The sequence below is a fragment of the Camelus ferus genome, chromosome 6 (assembly GCF_009834535.1).
Source record: "Camelus ferus isolate YT-003-E chromosome 6, BCGSAC_Cfer_1.0, whole genome shotgun sequence".
NCBI lineage: Eukaryota > Metazoa > Chordata > Mammalia > Artiodactyla > Camelidae > Camelus > Camelus ferus.
Window position 1 is genome coordinate 8933955 of NC_045701.1, and position 21350 is coordinate 8955304.

Here is a 21350-nt window from a genome sequence, read left to right on the forward strand (position 1 = left end):
CCCTGTGATACGCACTACAGGGCCAACAGTTTTACTCATCACTGTGTCTGCACTATCAGTGCAAATGTAAACATAGTTAAGTAGCAAAGAAGAACTTAGTATCATTATGAAATAGTTTCAATCTAACAGATGATCTGTAACATTTGAATACCATCCCCCGCCCCCAAGAGTCCACAGACCACACTTAGAGAATCACTGCCAGGGAAATACATATAAAATAAGAAGAGAGAATGTATCTCCAGGGAAAAGAACTGGGTGGTAGGAAGACAGGGATGGCAAGGAGACTTATTTTTCCCTGTACCACTTTGTACTCTGAATTTAGTATCCTTTGTATGTATTTTATCTTAAAAAATTAAATAATTGTTTAAAAAATTTAAAAAGTAAACTGGCATCTAAAGTGGCTAAGACAACATATAAGCATATTATTTAGAAATATGAGGGTAAATATAAAAAAAATTTTAAGAGGGCAAAATGTTTCCTCTTAGGAAGCAGAACTAGGGGACTGGTAGGGGAGTAGCATAGAGGACTGCTGTTTTTTTTATTATAAGCCTTTTGGAGCTAACTTTTAAGCCATGTACAGATGTTAATTGGTTCAAATAAAAATCATTCAAAAATTTTGCCTGGAAAAACACTTAGAAATTAAGTTTAAAAGATAAATAATGTAAATACCTATGCACAGGTGAGAGAATTGGCTGTGAAATATACCAAGGTGTAACAGTAACTGCCTAGAATAATGTGCCTGTGAGTTTCCACTCTTACATGAAGTATTACTTTATACTATAATAAAAATATTTTCATCTAAAAAGCTAGTTAAAAAGCAACAATTTCCTCAGACCAGAATGTCTGATGACTTAGTTAAAAACAGACAAGTATATAAACCTTAAAGTCACTTTTTTTAACAGTTAAGTGGTTAAACTCTCTCCAAACACATACACCTCCACACACAAAGTAACATAAAGTAAAATAACCTTTTTTCCCCCTGCTTTTTCATTTGATCACGATTAAGATAAAATCAGAATTTATTTATCTAAAAAAGAAAAGAAAAGAATTGCTTTATAGTAAATATAAGCTGCTAAATCTTACATAATTACTTCACAAAATCATCACAGAAATATAAACCCACTACCAAAATCTAATTTAAATTTAGTTTCTCAGATGTTCTGATCCAGAAAAAGAGATTATTTCTAAATATAAATAGATAACTCAAAAGCAAATTGGATTCCCCACTAAGAGGAATCCTTGAAGAATGGCTGATTCCAGGACTGAGATAGAAAAGATATGTTAAACTTGGAACATCTTGCTGTGCAAAAAGAGAGGAAATACTGGGGGTGGGGTGGGGGGGTGGGGGAAGGATTATGAGAATATGTCAAAAAGACACAGAAGTCAGGGTAGAAAGGCTCCCAATGGACAAATCTGAGCATCAAAATAAATAAAGGCAGTTATGGAGTATAACCCATTGAACAGTATAAGAAATATATAAGTCTATATTGATAACAGATAGATAAAAGGATGCTTCTTCCTTAAAACAGAGTGTCTGTTGATAAGGTAAAAGAGAGTTAGAGAATAACCCTTCTGCAACCATCAACGTAAATAAGTATCAGTACAGTCAAGAACCACCAATGGATGCTCAATCCAGAAGGGAAATTATGATAAAGATACAGAAGCTCTAATTAGAAGCAGGATCACTGCACTATCTCAAAGTTATCCCCACAGATTGTTTATTAGGTACAAGGGGAAAACAGTAACTATACAGTCCTGCAAAGAAACTAGACAACACCATGACCAGGTAACTAAAAACATCACCAATAAGGGGCTGACCAATGATACATACTCCAATATCACACCCTGAGAAGGATACAACATCCTTGGCTGAGGATGCATAACCTGAATCGAATTATGAGGAAACATCAGGTAAGTCCAAACTGAGGAATATTCTATAATATATGTACTCTATATTCTTCAAAAATGTCCATACAATGAAAGAGAAAGGCTAAGGCACTATTCCAGATGAAAGGAGACTAAAGAGACATGACAACTAAATGCAGTTTGCAATCCTGAACTGGATCCTATGGGGAAAATGCTACAAAGGAGCAAACACTATTACTAGGACAAACTGACAAAACTGAAATAGGGATTACAGATAACAAGACAGTATCATCAATGTTAGAGTTCCTTAAACTGGTAGCTGTACTGTGATAATGTAAGAGAATACAATACACAGTGAATATTTAAAGAAAAATGGGCATAATATGCAATTTACCTTCAAGTGATTCAGAAAAGAGAAAATGAGAAAGCAAATGTGACAAAATTTTAAAAACTGGTGAATCTGAGTAAAAGTTATCGAAGAGTTCTCAGTACCATTTTTCATACTTTTCTGTAAGTTTGAAATTATTTCAAAATAAAAAATTTAAAGTCAAATTGGGATGTCAAAACATGGTGATAATAAGTGATTTATTCTGATGCCCTATAGCACATATGAATAAGGGAAATGAGTACAACAGTGACGCAGACTGGCACACAGCCCCGGAGAGAATTTCCTAAACTTTCAATTCTCTAGAAAAAGAAAAATACTTTTTAAGTAACCATATAAACACTAAAATGCTAATCTTGTATACCCTTAGGAAAACACAGAAATCTCTGTTTCATGTCAACATAGTCCATATTGAGGGACTCTCCATTCCTCCAGCAAACCATAAACTCCTCATAGGCAAGTCTTAAAGTCCTGCTCTTTGTTGTAACTCAAGCACTAACCAGGTGCCTGAAATACACTACTCAAATTTGTTGAACAAATGATGAATGTTTAGAAAGAGGAACAAAATTCTGTATTTTATCAAAATTGAGAGGAAGAGAAAGGAAGAAGACACCTAAAATATGATATGTTATTATAAATACTTATTTAAAAATGAACATTTTCAAGCCTCACAAAAACAGAGAACAATATTAGTATGCACATACCCATCACTCCCACCCAACAACTACCAGGATTATTCCACACTTGCTTCATCTAACTCATCTCTCCCCTCCTTTTTTTTGGTCTGAAGTATTTTAAAACAAATACCAGACATCTTTTTCCCCTTCCTCATTCTTCAGTCTCCATCTCTTTAAAAAATGGGCATTTTCTGACATAAACTTAATGTCATTAGCATCCCTAACAAAACTAACAATAATTCCTTGATATCATCTAATAACCATCCACATTCAAACTTCCCCCAAAGTGTTTCAAAAATCACTTTCTACAATTGGCTTGAGTCAGGATTTAAACACCATCAACACATTACATTTGGTTATTATATATACTATATATAATCTTTCTTTTTACATTGTCTCTCAGTAATTATGAAAAAGCCTAACAGACAAGCCAAACAATTAATTTACATTTGTAGATTCTCCAGAATCTAGCCCAATCTAATGCATTTGCTGGTCCCTTTGTCTGCAGCTCTCTTCCTCCAGATCATCACTATGGCTGATTCTTTCTAATCACTGACAGCAAATCAATTATTGCCTCTAAAAAGAAGTCCTTTCCAACTACTCCTTCCATAGTTGAGCCCCACTTTCATTCATTCTCCATCACACACTCTAATTTTTTTCATGGAACTTAACCATTACCTAAAACTATTCTGCTTATAATCTGGTTTCCCTAGTAAAATGTCCACTCCATGAAGGCAGACTGCCTTCTCCACTGAAGGCCAAGAACAATGCCAAGAACATGAGACACCAATAAATATTTACTGAATGACTAAACAGTAATGCAGTATCTCTATTTAAAATGTAAGCTCAGTTTACTATTTGTTTTTAAACATTATAGCTCACTGCTCACATAATAATATAAATTGAGTACCTGTAGAAACCTGGGCTAGCTGTTACCAATACACTATGGGATGCAGGAAAGAAAGAACAGAGATGTAAGGCATTCAAATGCATTTCTGGACTTTGACTGAACAATGATTACAGGTTTCTGAAAGAAAAATTATTCAGGATGATTTAAAGAGCATTGTCAGAAGTAAAATAAAGTTTCATTTTTTAGTATCATATGAGAGCTATTAAATTATGAGTAATATCTACGATGGGAAATAAGCATTATCCAGAACAACAAATATGGCTCAAACGTAGTTTTTTTTTTTTTTAATATGTATATCACGAGGGAATTTATACTCTGGGTATACCATTTCTTTCTGGGGATTGGATCATGATGAATACAATTAATACCCAAAACACCTAACTAAAGATACAAACCATTAAATTTAGAGCCTAGAGAAAGCTAAAGTTTTCTATTCCACACTTAAACAGTTGAGAGAGATCTGAAGCCCAGGATGCATTTGCTGTTCCCTTTGACTCATCAATAAAGTCAAAGATCTAATGAACAGCAAGCAAAGCTAGATCCAAAATCCAGATCTCCTATCTCTAGCCCTATGCCTTTTCGTAAGATGTCAGGCATAGAATGCTAATGTCAAGTTACAACATACTTCACTATCATTTTTAGTACCGTGACTTTTTTTCCTATTGAAGTCCTAGCCACCAGAGGAAAAGTCAAAACAAGGGCACATATAATTATGTTCTAAGCAAAGCATGGTACCGAAACTCCTGCTTTGACAAAATAATTCAAGAAATTTCTAAAAAATCTAATTGGCTTGATTCGAGTTTTTTATTCCACATTTTAAATTTTATAGTGAAAATAACTATTTAGGAATATCTGATGACTATTCTGTGGTTTAGAGGAGTAAACTGCTGTCTTCTAATCTTGAAGATCAGTATAGCTACTTTTCAATTATCTATAGAAACAGAGCCCCGAAGTGAAATTCGTCAGTGTGTAATCTACACTATGATGCTTTTTTCACCAAAACAAAATTATTTTTATTCTTTCTTCAAAAAACAACTCTAGTGAAAGAACATGCAAGTGACTAAAAGACACCAAATAAAAAGGAAAAAGTGACAGAAGAATCCAAACACATAAAATATAGCATTCTCAATGATCAAGGAGAGACCCTACCCTTCCTAGTTTTCCCAACAATATTGTTCAGACCAATTCATAAACACTTCACCAGTTCTTAGAAAACTACTCTGAATTGTAAGAGGCAAACAAATGGACAGGAAAGAGATGTCATTTGTCCAAGGTTAAATGACAGGAGGTAGACAAAAGTAAAATATTTCAAGGCTTTTTTAAAAAATCCAATTTAAGATTCTTTTCAAAGTGAAAGGGTTTCTCTCTCATCCTGCTTTGTCTCAGAAACACAACCAAACACGACTACATAGTATGAAAAATAACATGGTTTACAGTGACATGAAAATTTTTACTAAAAACCATAGTAACGAACTGTCAAAATGCTGATTTTCGCCCTAATAAAGCCAAGTAAAACCAGTAGTATAGAACTTCTACGAAATACCGAAATCACACTCTAACATTTGAAAAAACGACACATAAACAAAAATGGGAAAGGAAATGGAACCTTAGCTTATCTCTTCCCCCGTCTGTTCTTTTTGGTTGAAGAGGTCCCTAAAACAGTTAAATTAAACATAAAACATACAATGAAATAAAGTTTGGATTAAGTCACGTTCAAAAGCTATAAGAACTATAAAATGAAGTCTCTGTCAGCTGATATCTTACCACTCCAGAGAGTTCTAAATTCATACTGCATATAAATCAAGAAACAGGAAAGCATGCAACACAATGGAGTCATCCCATATTACAAACACGAAAAATTAAATGAATACCCTATACTTCCTGGTATTTTTTTAACGTTGAAACTAAGACTTGCGTTAAGAAGTTATCTGTAAAGATCTACTATAAACCTATTTAAGAACTGTGGTGACAAACCTCTATTTCTGCTCTATAGGACAAACATTTCTACTACAGCACTGCCTCCGTCCCTGTTAAGTTATCAAAGGACAATCATAAAAAATATCAAGCTTCCTTTTTAATGACCAGCAAGCCAACTCTATACACAATCTGACGCGTCTGTATTTCTTCTGTTCCGCGGTCTACGTTTCCTTGATCACATAAGCAGCCGACTCCCTAACCGTCAGGGCTGACTTAGCGCCCTCCGACACCGCGGGTGCAGGTTACCTTCATCGCTCCATTGTCAAATCGCACTCCTACGCCTCAGTCCTCAGCCCCCGTCCTAAGACCCTAGGGAGAGTCGAAAAGGGGAGAGAAATCCCCTCACCCACAGTCCCCTACTGAGGGGTGTGGGTGTGTCTGTAGACGAATGCTTTGCTGAGACACAAATCAGTCTTCTGCGGACACGCAGACCCTAAGTGACCGTGGAGCCAGCAACAGCCGGCCGGTCGCCGACCCCAGCCTTCGGCGGCCGCAGCCCTTCCTCTTTCTCCCCTCAGGCCGGCCCCTCCCCCGTTGCGCGCACGCGCGGCCTCCGATCGATCCCCTCCCCCCTGGCCCCTCACCTTAATCATTAGCCACCCTCTTTCCAGGCTCCGGGAATCACTGGCCCAGGAAGGAAGACAGCAGAGGTAAGAGGGGAAGAGGATGCGTCGAGAGCCAGTGATTTGCGCCTCAGACGTTGGCCTGATAGGCCCCCACAGTCAAGAGCAGCGTCTGTCACCGCCACCAAAACTGTACCAGCGGCAGCGCCTGCTTCGGCCCAGCTGACTGGCCTTGGGTTCAGAATGCCTGACTTGGTCCCACAGCAACTCCTTCCCCGAAGCTGCGGGCGTTTCTATGTTGCGCAGACCGAACACCTCGCCACCGTCGCCGCCACTGAGGATGGTCTCCGGCCGCCGCCGCCGCCGCCGCTGCCGCCGCCGCCTAACCAATCCCTCCTCTACCGAGCGAGCGCGACACTCCGGGGCTTTACGACAGTTCGCAAAGTGAGAACGCAGGAGACTTCACGCCTCCCTTAACATCTGTTTGTTTCTGCGCTTGCTCAGATTCTTGTTTCTCACTGTCCCGCCCCCTCTTCCCAGGCCCTCCCCCTTTGTACTCGCTTTATCAGTCTGTTGGCGAAGCCGAGCGATGTCATAACGCCCATTATTTTATTTTCCTTGGTGAAATGCGTTCAGTATTTAAACAAAATATTAACTACATCTTGGCTAATTTTTTCATAACTATAAATTACAACTAACCACAGAGTTATTGACTATACTTAGGGTACAATTAAACAAAACCATCATGGTTTAGTGTCTTTCATAGCAAGTGATACTCGAATCATACTTGCTAATGACAGAGACATCATGGTACGTCAACGTTACGGTGAATTTGCTTCCAGAATCAGATCAAAAGTGGTAATAAATATCCTGAGAACTAACTGCAGTCACATGCGCCTTCTTACTTAATTATTTTATTAAAAAAATCAGTAGATAGCAAATGCCTCATTACGTGCGTTAGGTGGATGTAGGGGGAAAGGATGTAGACTTTGAAATCTGTCAGACTTTCTTTCAAATCCCAGTGATGCCAGTTTACAGCTGGCTAATTGATTAGACCTTTGTAAATCTGTTTCGAAAAAAGAAAAAAAAAAGAAATGTCAATTATTAAATTATTACTCAATTAAAAAGAAATAAAATTAAAGCATATCTAAAACAAAAACAAACAACCTCAGTTTCCTCCTCTATAAATTGAGATGACATCATTTACCTCTAAGGGTTCTTGTGACATTAAATAAGACAGCTCATATAATGCTTCGAACTTTACTTACCAATTAAGTGTTCAATAAACATCGATTCCCTCCCTTTGTCATCAGCTTATCTTTCTGAATACCCTTTCTTTGTTCATGTTCTCCATATTGTTCAGTGAAGAAAATATTTTAAAATAATAATATGAAGAAAGGGTAGCAGATTGTGTGAGGAAACTGGAAAAGCATTGGACTGGAGTTTTTCCTCAATCCTCCTGTTTTCTCATTCTAAATATAAAATTCTTCCTGGACTATCTTATCTACTGCCAAGGTTTTAATTGTTATCGATTCATGACTTCTCAAAGTCCTGTATTTCCAGACCTAACCAGAAAGAGCTTCTTCCTAAAGCTCTTGACCTGTGCTCTTCAATAAGGTAGACACTAGCTACATTAACTGTTGAGCATCTAAATGTGGCCAGTACAAATAGAGAAGTGCTGTAAGTGAAATCTATACATCCAATTTCAAAGATACAATACAAAAAATTGAAAAAAATCTCAATTTTTAATACTGATTACATGTTGAAATAATATTTTGCCTATATTGGGTTAAATCAGTGGTTCTCAAGCAGAGGTGATTTTGTGCCCTTTCCTCCCCCTGGGATATTTAACAATATCTGGAGACACTTTTGTTTGTCATAACTTTAGGGGGAGGGGACTACTGTCATCTACTAACAAGAGGCCAGGGATGCTGTTAAACATCTTATAACTCACAGGATAACCCTACACAACAAGTAATTCTCTGGCCCAAAATGTTAATAGTACAGTTGAGAAAACCAAGGTTAAGTAAAATACACTCTTAAAAATTAATCTAACCTATTTATTTTACTTTTAAGATGTGACCACTAGAAAATTTTAAGTTACATTTGTAGCTCACATTACACTTTTACTGGACAGCACTGACTGGGATCTAGCTTTTACTGGATAGCACTGACTGGGATCTAGACCCATATGGCTGTTTACTTGATATGTTATTTACACTTTAATGTCCCACCGGCATCTCTGACACATCATGTCCAAAATAATAAATAAATGTATGTAGACAGTATTTAAACCCCATCCATCTCAGTCTTTCCTGTCTCAGTCAATAGAACCAAGTTACCTAACTAGAAACATAATGGTCATCTTTGATGACTCTCTCTTCCTCACTCCCTACCTCTTATCAATCAAGAAGTCCTTCCAATTCTGCCTCTGAAATATCTTAGATATTAAAATTCAACCCATTCCTCTCTGTATACTCTGCACCAGTCCAGGTGTTTAGTATATTCATTTGTTTAACAAACATCTAGTACTTACTATGTGTTAGACATTGTGCTGGGCACTGTGAGTACCAGATACATAACCACTTCCTTACTTGAAGTATTCTCCAAGACCCAGAAAGCAAACCCATTATTTACACTATAATGTGGAAGGGGTAGGATGGTATGCTGGGTACTCTGAGAACACAAAGATGAAAAACTGTAGTCAAACCAAGAGAAAGTTTAAATTAAATTTTGCAACATGAATGAACACAGTTAAATACAGCAAACAGAGAAGGCATTGCAGGCAGAAATCAGATTGGCACATGCTAAGGTACAGAATCCTCTAGCTGAAATAGCATGAAGCAAATTCTCTGCTAGGATCTATTAAATGTGTCATGCAAGGAAACTATCAAGAGATGAGAGAAGAAAAGTAGATAGAAATGGATTAAGTACGGTTGTTTTTGCTAGGATAAGGAGCTGGAACTATAGTTTTACTTAAAATTATGGAAAGCCATTCAGTGAAATCAGTTAAAGGAATAACAATCAGATTTGACTATTCAAGACACATTATGTAAGCAGAGTAGAGAATAGATTGAAGAAAGTCAAGAGTAGAGGGGAAAATACTATGTGGAATTGCAGGTAAAAAGTGATGAGGGTGGTGGAAATGAAAATGAGAAGGAAGAGACAGATAGAAAAGATAAGAAGACTGAATAATCTAAGTGGGTATAGGAGGTGAAGGAGAAGGAGAGGCTTCCAGATTTATGGTAAATGGTTGGGAGCTAGGTCATTCAAGAAAGAGACACAGGCTTGAAAAACCCAGCTTTGGGGATTTGGGACTTTTAACTGGGGTAGGATGAAGGAGGAGGAAATACTTCTTTATTGGGCAAACTGGGTTTGAGATAGCATTTACCTAAAGTGGAGATTCCAGTAAGCTGTTGGCTATATGTGTCTGGAGCTCCAGTGAGGTCTGGGTTGAAGATCGAGATTTGGATTCATTAACTTATATGGGATAGCCGAAGCCGTAATTTTGATGAAGTTACCCAGAGTATAAGTGAGAGGAGACAGATACCTGCGGAAGTCTGATATTTTAAAAGTTGAGGAATGAAAAGGAGTCCCAGAAGGATATGGACAGACCAGAACAAAGTTAAACAGATTACAGGTCAAGTGAGAAGAAAGTTACAACACTGAAGTGGGTGATCAAGCATATGAAATGTCTTTGAGTTTGGCAGTAAGGAGAACTGTAAATAGGAGCAGTTTCAGCAACTGTCCTACATTTTAGTATGGAGGTTCTCAACTGGAGTTGATTTTGATCCCCAAGGGTTATTTGGCAAAGTCGGGAGATATTTTTGGTTGTCACAACTAGGCAGCTGTTACTGACATCTAGGGGGTTGAAGCCAGCGATACTGTTAAATACCCTACAACGCATAGGACAGTCCCCCACAACAAAGAGTTATCTGACCCAAAATGCCAATAAGATTCCAAATGAGAAGTCCTTGTTTAGAAAGGACTGAACAGTGTAGTTATGGTCGGCTTCATGAACTCTTTGAAAGAAAATGAAGCAAAGTTTGGTGATTTAATGCACTGAGATAGAGGATATGGGGAACTTGTTTAAAATATTGACTATTTCCTCAGATGAAAGTTTTCACAAGAATTAAAAGGACCGAAGAGATGCACTGGTCAGAACACTTAGTGATTCACATTTTATTTTCTTACAGACGTACCATGGTATCACTGGAATTTGAAATTAAAAGAAAAATTTTATAGATTGCACAAAATTGGATTTCAGTGGGCTGATATAGTTCAGGAATACAGGTCCTCACTAAAATTCTATATATGTAATTTGATTTCAGACTGTAAGATTGCAGAAACTGTTTTAGTTTGAAGATTATAATCTTTATTATACATTCAGAGAGACAGAAAAACAGAAAGTGAGGTTATCATTAGGCAGAGCACTTATTTCCTACCATTAAATTGTTTTGAAGTTAATGGAATCATTTTGAAAAGCTGAGGCACTCTTTGGTGGTAGGATAACTTCAAAAGACAGCATAATTTTCATGAATACCTATCATTTTTTTAAGTTTTTCTGATTGTCTTTGGAATGCAACCTTCAAGATATATTTGAATTATCAAGCACTAATACCACCTGTGTGGCTCAATCTTTGAAAATGGAAGTAACAAATTATGGACTAACAAGGAGACATAGAATGCCTGGAATTTTGTAGATAAGCATTTGAGACTTCAAGTATCCTGAAATATTTCTGGCTATCTGGCCAAATTCTGGGCATGCTTAAGGCCACGTGGTTCTGTGAAAGCATATTTTAAAAATACAACTGGAGAAAAATGAAAGAGAAAGCCACCATCCACCTATGGTTATGTAAGCCTAGCGTTACACTGAGGTTTCCGAGTTGATTGACAGTTGTTCTCAGAACAGTTTGTTCTGTTAATTACCAGTATTTTTATACACTTGGTCAAAACTGGTCACAGGCTTACTAATGAACTTTTACAGTAGTTGTTTTAACTCTTTTTAGAATGCTTTCACAATGTTTTTAAAAAACATAATTTCTAAAGGGCTCACTTCTGTTAGCAATAAAAAAATTTCACAAAATTCTAATCAGTAAAAATACTAATGAGCTCCAGAGTCCCTTAGAGCTCTAACATATTATGGTTTGCTTCAGACCTAATAAGATTTATGTGAGCCCTGTGAATATTACAATTTCAAGCATGATTTCCATACTGGTAAATTATTTGCAAATTCAGAACAGGAAGTAAAGATATTTCTATGCACTTGCTTGTTATTTATAGATCATGTAAAGTTTTCCAAAACCATTAAATGTTTCCCTAAACTGTATTAGTATTTGTTTAATTGCCTAACATGTATCTTAACTAAGATTTTGGATTACAGGATTGGAAACAGAGCTTGTGCTTTGTGGAGTTTATAGATTATACTACACATTTAAAATACTGATATATTTGGGGACTATTCAGAAGGAAGGATATACAAGAGAATGAAATGAAACTGTGTAAAAAAAAGATTTTTAAAATATTTAATAACTTGAATCTGAATGCTTTTAATACTCTGCAATTCTGATAAGATTGTAATTATTTTTAACTTTTGATAGAGTATAAATCACTAACACACTATCAGAAATTTGGAAAGGTTAGAGATTTTAATTTAATATCTTTACTTTGAAATTTACTCAAAATTTTTAAGTTGTGAAAGTATAAATAGGTCAAAGTTAATGATGACCAAACTCTGAAAACTTATTTACTCGGATTATAAAGATAAATCAAATCTTTCTACTCTGAAACCTTCGAACGCTAATATAGGATTGAGTTAAACTAGGAAAGAGTGCCACCTACTGAATCAAAACGACTAAAACATCTCAACATTAAGTTCATTTTTCAGAACATCTAAAGTTCTCACATTTGTCTCTCAAAGATATACATTTAAGAGGATCTACATACAGAAAATACTCTGAAAAATATTCAACTAAATATTCCCTGCTAGCAGAATAATAGACTAGCCATCTGTATTTCTCATGCCCGCCATCATCTGACAGACAATAAAGGAATTTAAATGGTACAAACCCAAAACAACAAGCAAATGGGAGCAGGTCATCAGTAAGCAAGTAATTCCACCAAATAGAAGTCAGAAAACTGTTGTAGCAGAGTGGTGAAAAAAAGCTACACCATTAACTATTACCAGAGAGGCTGTACCAATTACAGAGCTGATACACCAGAAGCTAGGGACTCCTGCCAAAGACAAGGGAGGCCAAGTAAAAAAGGCAGAAATGAAATAGAAACAGACTAATTGTAAGTCTGTATGTGGCATCGTTAAACCTCTCCACGCCTCTCTTCACCATGTAGAATATACAGCATCTAGGTTTTAAAGTCCTAGGCTAAAAACAAAAGTGAAAAACAAGCAGATTGAACTAGTTGAGTAGATAAAAAGCAGCTGGTGTGACAGCTTATGCTAAATACTTCAATTTGGTTACTAACTGGTTCCACCTGCTCACACCTGCAGTGGGTTGGCAGTGGGCGTCATCCTTTTACACAGACTTCACATTTAGTTTTTATATTACATAGTCAAAAAATATTTATTGAAAACCAAGATATGCCAGGTATTTGAGGAAAACCTGTAAAGCGAAAGAGACCAAGCTAAACATAAAAAAAAAAAAAAAAAAAAAAACTGCAGAGAGTAGAGATAATTTAACACAAGAAGGGGAAAAATATTTTAGCCTCTCTAATATCCTCAGAAATTTTAAAAAATGATACTACTTCTTTATAACAGGAAAAGAATGCTATGAAAAAATAAGAAAGAGTGCTTGGAAATTAAAATGATGATTTCTGAAATTAAAACTCATTCATTTGAATGATAAAAGCAAGAAAATTTTTCAGGGTGTAAGACAAAGAGGAAAGGAATGTGAGAGAAAAGGTAAGAATTAAAGAGGACCAATCCTAGAGGTAAAATATCCAACAGAATTTCCAGAAAGGGAGAACAAAGAATATGGAGAAAAGAAAGTACAGAGTTCTAAAATGCTAAAACTGTTTATTCTTTCATCTCACTGGACACTCAGGTTGTTTCTACCTTTTGGCTACTGTGAATAATGCTCTTATGAGCGTTCATCAACGAGTATCTGTTTAAGTCCCTGTTTTCAGTGCTTTTGGGAGCATACCTAAGAGTGGAATTGATAAGGTCATACCACCATTATGTGATTCGCTTTTTGAGGAACTCTTTTTCTCAAACATTTTGCACAGTGGCCACACAACTTTACATTCCTACCAGCAATACATGAGGGTTCTAATATCTCCACATCCTCTCCAACACTTGTTATTTTCTGTCTTTTTAAAGATTATTACTACAGTCATCCTAGTGGGTGTAAAGTGGCCTCTCCTTGGGGGTCACACTGTTTTCTCTTAGTGGTTACTTTAGAAACGCCTTAACAAAGCCATCCTTACTTAATAAAACCTAATACTGATACCTTTATCACCCTCCTGGGGAAGAACTCATAAGTGGTATAACAACACTTACCACGTAGACCCCTGCAACATGCACACATATCATCCATGGTTATTTCTGCCATGTAGTATTGTAATTCTACATTATTTAAATGCCACATGATTGTTTTCTGACACCCCTACTTTCACAGTCAATGTGATTTAGATGTATCCTCGTAATTACCGTTTTCTTTGGTCTCTATCACTTTCTGCATCTGATCTTTCGTGCGAGATTATTTTCTTCCTGCATAATGAACAACTTATAGAACATCCTTTAATGCTTATCTGTTGTTGCTAGTATCTTTTATTTTTCTCAGAAAATGTATCAGTTTTGCCATCTTTATTGAAGTATATGTAGAGGGGTAGTTATTTTCTCATAGCACCTTAAAAATGGCATTTCACTGTCTTCTGAAGCTCTTGTCATTGAAATGTCAGTGTTGAGTTTAACTGCAGCTTCTTCAAAGTTAATCTGTCTTTTTTTTCCTGGCTATTCTGAGATTTGTCTCTGTCTTGATTTACTGAAGTTTCCTTTTTATGTGTTTCATTGAGGATTTATTTTTATTTATTCTGCTTGGGCTTTGTGGGGCTTCTTGTATCAGTAAATTATTGGCAATCATCTCTTCAAAATATTGCCTCAGATCCACTCTTTCTCTTTTTCTTCTGGAACTTTACTTGAACAGGTTAGGTCCCCACACTGTTTCTAACATGTCTCTTGCCTTTTGTACTGTATTACCTATTTTTAATTAATCCTTGCTTCATTCTGCAGAGTTTCTTCTGAAATTAATTTGTCACCTAATTCACTCTTCATTTGTGACTAAACTACTAATCAAAAATTTGAAAATTTGGTATTAAATTTCACTTCTGGATTTCTTTTTTTCCCTCCTAGTTCTATTATGTCATTTTTTATTGTATAAAGTTCCCTGCTAAAAACTTCAAGTTTGATTTTGTCCCTTGAACACAATAATCACAGTTTTTTTTTTTTTAAAATAGAGTCTGTGCCTGATAATTCCAATCTTTAGAGTCCCTCTGAATCTTTTTCTGCTATTTGTTTTTCCTGCTGGTTCTAATTTATGGCACCTTTTGTCTCTTGATGTGCCTCTTTGTTTTCAGGACCTGTGCTTAAATTTTATTACAGAAATCATCTGATATCAGTTATTAGCATTAACTTCCCCACAGTTTTTGTTGGTATCTGCCAGATGCTCAAGGTGGTCAGCAGGGCAGGACCAAGGTGTGGTTTGCTGCACCACTACATGATGTGAAGGGAGACCATAATCCATAGCCTTTCTCCCAAGAGTACACTGTCACGGCCCTAGCCCAGAGTTGGGTCGGGGTCACTATCCTTTTCTTTTTTATTAACATTTTTTTATTGAGTTATAGTCCTTTTACAGTGTTGTGTCAAATTCCGGTGTAGAGCACAATCTTTCAGTTATACATGAATGGGTCACCATCCTTGATGAGCTCCATCTACCAGTCTGCATTCCTTCAGCCCAGCAAGGCTTCCATAAGCGCAGCTTAGTCTTTCATTTGCCTTCTTAGGATTGGCATACGTACCTAGGTCATATATATATACATAATATATGTATTCCCATAATATGCATACTATTTCATTCAATTGGCACCTGAAACTAATGTAATGTTACATATTTATTATACCTCAATTTAAAAAATATGCTCCAAATATGAAAATGAATATACGTATGTACATGCATGACTGGGACATTGTGCTATGCATCAGAGATTGACACATTGTAACTGACTGTACTTCAATTAAAAAAAAAGTGCTCCTAAATATGTCTTTGGGAAGGTAGGTACAAATTATCTAGTTTATCATAATTTAAAGCAAAATAACTTGCCTTCAAGTTTCAGTCTTAGAGTTTCCTTTAGTGCTCACTGTATTTCACTCTCTCCCTAAGTAATTTTATATGCTACTTCATGTATATGCTGATATCTCAAAATTTTCTGTCTTTGCCCAGATCTTTCTTCTGAGCATCAGCTATATACGTTCAACTGCCTATTCTACATCTCCACTTGAGTGTCGCACAGGAAGCCCCAAACCCAGGATTTATAGAATTGGATTTGCATCTGCACGTCAATAATTCCAGTCATATATGTATACATATGTATTCCAGTAATATGCATACTATTTCATTCAATTCCTACATCTTCCATGTAGATTTTAGCACCAAAGTTTTAGTTTATATTTCTCTGATCCCTGGCAAGATTGAATACTTTTCATTTGCTGTCATACCAGATTTATGGAAAGAGAATCTGAGAATATAAGTAATTTTACAAAAGTTGAAATCAGTATTTAAAAAGCCAGGTCTGGATTTCTGCTTCATGCCATGAGGACATAATAGAGCACCATTGTTCTGCCTCAAACCATTAGAAAATCAGACCAGATATTTGAGACAGTTTTCCAGATACTGGACAACAAGCAGGACAAGTCAGTGATCCTGAGAGAAGGAAAACTAAGAAGGTGAACCCATCAAGTGCCTGATATTGAGAGGTAGAACCCAGACAGATCCCAGTGGTTTTACTAAGTTGAGGGGACAGAGATCCAGGGAGGCCCAGGCAGCTAAAATTTACAGAGCATACAACCAGAGAAGAGGAAGCTGCACACACAGAGAGGGGAAACTCAAGAAATGCAGAGGGGCTCCTTGAGTCTTTGACCGAGTACTGATCTACACATGCATACGAGAAAACTACTAAGGATAGGAAAGGAACCATCACAGAGAGTGCACAAGACATCTCTAGAACTCACATAGGGCTGTTAATACTTGTGTTTTCCATTAGCCAAAGTGGAAAGAAATAGAATAGAAATCAACAGAAATGCAGAAATTACACAGATGATATAATTGGTAGACAAGGAAATTAAAATAACTATTTAAAAAATACACCATTTGATTAAGAAGGTAGAGGAAACACGAGCATAATAAAAAATAAAAGGTAAGAAAGACCCACATCAAATTTCCACAGGTGAAAAATACAGTATCTGAGATATAAAATACATTAGATTGGACTACCAGTAAACTTGAAGAAAAAACAATAGAACCTATTTAAAATGAAGCATAGGGGAAAAAAGAATGGGAAAAAATGAACAGAGCATCAACGAGCTGTGAGAAAATATCAAGTAGCCTAATATATGTATATCTGGAGTCCCTGAGGAGATCTGGAGTAGACGAAGTTGAAGAAATGCCAGGATATATTCAAAGTATGGTGAAGAATATGACTTACTGATCGAACAAGTTTAATGGACTCTCAAGCAAAACAACACTAGAGCATATAATAATCAAACTGCTTAAAAACAAAAACAATGTTGAAAAAATGTGACAATGAATATATGTCTGTTCATGTATAACTGAAAAATTGTGCTCTACACTGGAATTTGACACAACATTGTAAAATGACTATAACTCAATAAAAAATGTTAAAAAAAAAAAACCCCAATGATTAAATCTTGAAAGCAAGCAGAGAAAAAGATACAACATACAGAAGAAAAAGTACAAGAAAGACAGCCACATCTCATTAGAAAAAATGCAAGAAGAATGTGAGTAGGGTGGTATCTTAAAGGCATTAAAGGGGAAGGAAATGCTAACCAAGAATTCTATACTTAGCAAAAATATCTCTCAAAAACTTAGGAAAATAAAGACTTTTGCAGACTTATAAAATCTGAGATAATTTACCATCTTTAAGCTGGAACTATAAGAAATGTTCAAGTAATTCTTCAGGTAAAAGAAAAATGATACAGATAGAAATTTGGATACACAAAATAGATAAAGAACACCATATACAGTAAACATAAAGATTAATACAAAAGGCTTTTTTTTTTATTATTTTAAAGATAATTTACTGTCTAAAGCAATAGTTATAACAATATATTTTAGAGTTTGTTATATAGTGAAGGTAATTGCATGACAAAGGATGGGAGAGAAAAAAGTAGAAGTATGCCGTTCTATAGTACTTATTCTGTATACACAGTGTTTCAATATTATTTGAAGGAGACTAAGTTAAATATTTGGACTGTAAATGCTATATAAACCACTAAAAACAAAAATAAAAAGAATACCTACTAGGCCAATAAAGAAGGTATACTTGAAGCATAAAAAATTCTCAATTAATGCAAAGAAGTCAGGAAAAAAGAGAAAAAAAGAACAAAGGACAGATGGGACAAATAGAAGAGATACATAGAGAACAAGATGGTGGATTTAAACTCAAGCATATAATAATCACAATAAATTTAAATGTATATGGTATAAATAATCCATTTAAAAGGCAGAGGTTGTCAGAATGGATTAAAAAAAGCAAGAAAATTATATGCTGCCTACCAGAACTCTAAAAGACACAGATACGATAAAGGTAAAAGGATGGAAGGAGATATATTATGCTAACTCTAATCAGTTAAAATGGCTATATTAGGTAAAGTAGATTTCAGATAAACAAATGTTATCATAGATAAAGTTATTTCATAATGATAAAAGTTTCACATTGATTAACAGACTATAAAAATTCTAAATATGTATGCATCTAATAAAACAAAGTACATTAATAAAAAAACTGATAAAACTTATATGAGAAATGCACAAATTAACAATTAGTGCTAGATATTTTAACACTTTGCTGTTGATAACTGATAAACAAATAAGACTTAAAAAATCAGTAAAGATATGGAAAACCTGAAGAACGGTATCAAAAATCTGAACTACATCCAAGAACAGCATAATACACATTCTTCTCGAGTGTACATGGTACATTTACCAAGTTTTACCAGTTATATTCTGTGACATAAAACAAGTCCTAAATACGGAAGGATTGAATTCATACAAAGTACTTCTCAACTTAAAGGAAGTGAACTAGAATTCAATAGCAGAAAGATATTTGGAAAATCTTCCCAAAGAATTAAAATTAAACACAACACATAAATAACCAATGGATCAAGGAAGTTCACAAAAGAAACTTTTGAATGTTATGAAGTGAATGAAAATAGAACCACAATTACTCAAAATTTATGGGATGCCATCAAAGCTCTGTTTTCAAGGAAATTCATAGCTTCAAATATTTATATTAGGATAGAAAACAGCTTTAATATCAATGACCTAAGCTTCTATCTTAAGAAATTAGAAGAGTGAATTAAATCTAAATCAAGCAGGAAGAACATCATCATCATCATCGTCATCATCATCATCAAGGCATGTGGGCACCAGCTGGAGGGCCGTGGGGCTCCCACAGGGCCATGGGGCTACACAGCAATTGGGCTGGAGGCCTCCATGACTCCTTCATCTCTTGTGGCAATGAGAACTTGTTTAAAGAAATTTTCCTCAAAAATATTTCATTTGTGTCTCTTTAGACTTCTCTTGAATATGGCAGTTTCTCAAATTTTCCTTGTTTTTCATGATTTTTGATAATTCTAGAATTGTTAGAATTCTAGAATTAGAAAAATGTTTAGTATGAAGGTCTTTCCTTAGGATTTCTCTTGACTTCCAATCATCCAGGTTGGAACTCCTAAAGAAGAATACTTCAAAGAAACCCAAGAGGGAGGACCCTGTGCACTCAAGGCCCTGGATGACCTTCTCTATAAAGCACTGACAGATTTGCTGGACACGTCTGAAGTGAGCCAAGGGATCTATGACCTGAATGTGGAGTTTTCAAGGTCTCTCTGACTGCAGACCTTTCAGCCTGCTGTGTGTACTGGAAGACAACTCTTTTTGCTGAACAGAGTGACCACACAGAAACCATCTTACAGAAAAGTGCTTTACTTGTGGGGCACCATTTGATGTCTCAGCAGACCCAGAGGAATGTGCTGCCTATAGTGTCTGTTTGAGACAAAATGCAGCTCTAGCTGAGATGGATCAGTTACTGGCAGTTGCCCTTTGTGGACCTCGGATGAAAAAGAAGACTTTATACAAAGTGACTTAAAGGAACCTATGACAGTTCATCATGATCTGATGTCATGGAATTGGCTGTGCACTCAAGTCTGTGTGGAATCAATCACAAGACACTCAGCAAGCAAATAACTGAATATAAAAGCAAGACAGAAATGCTTGGAAGTTTAAGCCTAGTCTGACCAAAATAAGAGCAGAAATAATTGGTTGAGTTAACAAAGCAAATGAAAAAGGAAAAGAAGAAAGCAAAGCCCCTCACGGATGATTACGTTCCCCGCACGCCTCCCCACCCACCGCCCTCTGTAAGAAGTATCTGTTGGGTAGAATGAGTGTAAATGATCCAGATTATGCTGATGCATTTTTGGAGGAGCACACACTGGAATACGAATGCAAACTACTAGAAGAAGAGAAACTGGAGGCACAGGGAGGAGGTGATAAAAAAGAATCAAGTTAATTGGTTACACAGTATGAAGAAGTGTATCTGTGAGGCATCAGCTCTGCTGATAAGCTTCTTTCGGAAAGTTAGACTAATACAGACCAGCAGTTCCATAAAAGTCTGTACAATGTTTAGGTCTATGTACTGTGTTATTATATTTACACAAATGAACTCTACTTTGGAAGGCAAAAATTTTTTAACATTTCAAGTAGAAAAAATAAGAGCAGAAGTCAATGAAATAGAAAACAAACAAAAAAAAAATAGAAAAAAATCAGTGAAACCTAGAACCGGTTCTATGAGAATATCAGTAACACAGATAAACCAGTAACCAAACCATTCATGGATTAATAAAAGAGAGAAGAAACAAATTGTCAACATCAAGAGTGAGAGAGAGGACATCACTTTAAATCCATACATTGAACTCATTGTTTGAAAACTTCTCTAAAGAACATTTGAGGTCCAGATGGCTCCATTGGTGAATTCTACAAAATATTTAAGGAAGAAATAATCCCAGTTCTACATAAACTCTTATAGAAAACAGAAGAGTGAATATATCTCAACTCATTCTTTGGGACCAGCATCACCCTAAACCAAAACCAAAGATATTAAAAGAAAATTTCGATGAATAAATTTGAGAACACGAACACAGATGCAAAAATCCTTAACAAAATTTTAGTAAATCAAGTCTGATGATACATAAAAATGGACAATGTATCATGACCAAGTGTGTTTAATCACAGGAATTCATGGTTGATGTAATAATTAAAAATCAGTCAATGTAATTCATCATATTCTCACCCTAAAAAAGAAAAACTATATGATTATCTCAAATGACTCAGAAAAAATCATTTGGCAAAATTAATGGCCACTCATGATAACTCACAGCAAATGAAAAATTGAAAAAAAAATTTCCTCAATCGAAAAAAAGCCATCTATAAAAAGCCTACAGCTAATATCATACTTAATAGTGAAAGACTAATGATTTTTCCCCTAAAATAAGGAACAAAGAAAGTCAATGTCACCCGCTGACTCTTCCTCTGGCTTTGCAATTAGAGCTCGTGTTTCCCTCTTCTGTATCGATAAGATTATGTTGATACCCTCTGTTAGAGCGCTTATCACATCTTATTAATTAATCCAACTACCCTCTGTCTCTTACTTTACTGTGACCTTGTAAAGGC

The 21350-nt window shown here is 35.7% G+C and overlaps 1 protein-coding gene and 1 pseudogene across 8 annotated transcripts in view; one reads left to right on the forward strand and one right to left on the reverse strand.

Moving 5' to 3' along the window:
• RNF111 (ring finger protein 111) overlaps positions 1–7199 on the reverse strand; it is a 77431-nt gene extending 70232 nt beyond the window's left edge. For 3 of the 8 annotated variants that reach the window (XM_032481083.1, XM_032481082.1, XM_006182329.3), the window contains exon 1: positions 6400–7193. The gene's annotated coding sequence lies outside the window, so the exon portion shown is untranslated. Of the gene's footprint in view, positions 1–6061; positions 6330–6399 lie in introns of those variants that run through there. The other 5 variants (XM_032481081.1, XM_006182330.3, XM_006182331.3 and 2 more) reach the window with 5 other exon arrangements.
• On the forward strand, positions 1897–20906 carry LOC102504663 (annotated as a pseudogene).
• The last annotated feature ends 444 nt before the right edge of the window (positions 20907–21350 follow it).